The sequence below is a fragment of the Sardina pilchardus genome, chromosome 13 (genome assembly GCF_963854185.1).
Source record: "Sardina pilchardus chromosome 13, fSarPil1.1, whole genome shotgun sequence".
In the NCBI taxonomy this organism is placed as follows: Eukaryota; Metazoa; Chordata; class Actinopteri; order Clupeiformes; family Clupeidae; genus Sardina; species Sardina pilchardus.
This window is the reverse complement of record NC_085006.1, coordinates 33,509,038-33,511,537: the sequence shown is the minus strand read 5'-3', so window position 1 is coordinate 33,511,537 and position 2,500 is coordinate 33,509,038. Positions and strand designations below refer to the sequence as shown.

The window sequence follows — 2,500 nt, the reverse complement described above, 5'->3', positions numbered from 1 at the left end:
AGATATACAAATACGATCGTTATAGATCTCAGGCTGGGAGCAGATCACCTACAAACACACACACACACACACACAGATTTACAATATATATACTGTAAATACACACATATACACACAGATATACAGTATACACACACACACACACACACACAGAGAGATACACAGTATACACACACACAAACACACGCATATATACAGTATACACACACACACACACAGATATACAGTATACACACACACACACACACACACACACACACACAGATATACAGTATACACACATACACACACACACACACACACACACATACAGATATATGTATAACACACACACACAGATACACAGTATACACACACACACACAAACACAGACACACAGATATACAATATATTTACTGTAAATACACACAAACACACACAGATATACAGAATACACACACACACACACACACAGAGAGATATACAGTATACACACACACACACACACACACACACACACACACACACACAGATATACAATACACACACTCACAAACGCATTCTCCCATTCCCGCTTCTGTCACACCCACAGAGTGCAAGTTGGAAATCAAGGCAACCTTATGAAAGACTGACTGATTCACCACATTGATACACACACACACACACACACACATACAGATATATGTATAACACACACACACACACACACACACACACACACAGATATACGTATAACACACACACACACGCCTTGTGAAAGACTCGCCACCTCGATACTTTAGCTTGATGAAAATGAAAATGAAAATGTGGAACGTGGACTTCCTCATTGACCTTCTGATTTAAATGCAGAAAGAACACCAACCAGTCTTTGATTTTGAAAACATAAGCAAGCTCAAGTGAATAGCGAACAGCATACACTAAAATGTCTCATCTCTTAACAAACTAAATGTCCCTTTGAGGTTTGTTTATTAAGAGTCAAGACGTATTTGAGGTGTTTAGATTCATCATTTACTACTCGCTATTGACAGAGAATGTTTCAATGACAGTTGCTTCTCATAATACCAATTTATCCTAACAAAGCAATTCTGAACACAGAAGAGAGAATAACAACCAGACGTTCATTTTCTCGTATTTGAAAAAAATGCCCAGATCCGTTCATTGGGCGCCACGGATGTCTATCAAATGCGCATAACTCTCTCACACACACACACACACACACACACACACGAGACCGGCACTCTGGACACACATCGCTCTCTCACACATACACACGCAGACACGCAAACACGTACGCAAACACACACACACCCGCAGCTGAGCTGAGCTGAGCTCATTTCTGGTCTTTAGTGAGATTGTCTGGATTAGCATCTCCCCAGGATTAGCATCTCCCCAGGATTAGCATCTCCCCATGTAATCATATGAGAGGATTGGGGCGCTCTATTCGGCTAGTCGTTTCTAAGGGGGTTCCACCATAAGCAAGCATGCATTCTATTACACACACACACACACACACACACACACACACACACACACACACACACACACACACACACACACACACACACTAGCATTATTATCATCAAGAAGTGTGCTAACTCGTACCTACACATTGCTTTGCATTGAGGCGATACATCAGACTTGACAAACTGCTATAGTAGCCTAGGCAACGCCAATTCTTTACTGCAGAAAGAGTAGAGAATGATGCAATAGCAGTGGGCGGGGCCTCTTTTAATGATGCAATAGCAGTGGGCGGGGCCTCTGTTAATGATGTAATAGCAGTGGGCGGGGCCTCTTTTAATGATGCAATAGCAGTGGGCGGGGCCTCTTTTAATGATGTAATAGCAGTGGGCGGGGCCTCTTTTAATGATGCAATAGCAGTGGGCGGGGCCTCTTTTAATGATGCGATAGCAGTGGGCGGGGCCTCTGTTAATGATGTAATAGCAGTGGGCGGGGCCTCTTTTAATGATGCAATAGCAGTGGGCGGGGCCTCTTTAATGATGCAATAGCAGTGGGCGGGGCCTCTTTTTAGACGTGCCATTCACGGGACCGATCAGTGCTTTCTCGACTGTCTCCCTCAGTCACTGTATCCAGACTGCACTGGGTTAAATATTGCTACGACATGCTATTACACATGCACGCACACACACACACACACACACACACACACACACACACACACACTACCAAATGCCATTCATAATTTACTGCACTGGGTTAAATATTACTACGAAATGCCATTCATAATTTGATTTCTTAAGCGCAGGGTTTTCTCTAAAACCGCCTGATTGATGCTGTTCTGTCGGAGCACACTGTTGCTGTCAGTGAATATGATCAGAAACATCTCGTCTATGGCACCTTTAATTACTCTACATGCATGCAGTCCTACACACATCAGAACACACACACATCATAACACACACACACACCTCACTCACACGCATCAGTCCTACACACATCAGAACACACACACACCTCACGCGCATCAGTCCTATACACATCAGAACACACACATCATAACACA

The 2,500-nt window shown here is 43.3% G+C and overlaps 1 protein-coding gene across 1 annotated transcript in view; it reads right to left on the bottom strand.

Annotated features, from left to right (window-relative positions):
- The window catches only part of tyr (tyrosinase), a 17,716-nt gene that overhangs the window by 9,771 nt on the left and 5,445 nt on the right, over positions 1-2,500 (bottom strand). The gene's annotated exons all lie outside the window — the stretch shown is intronic.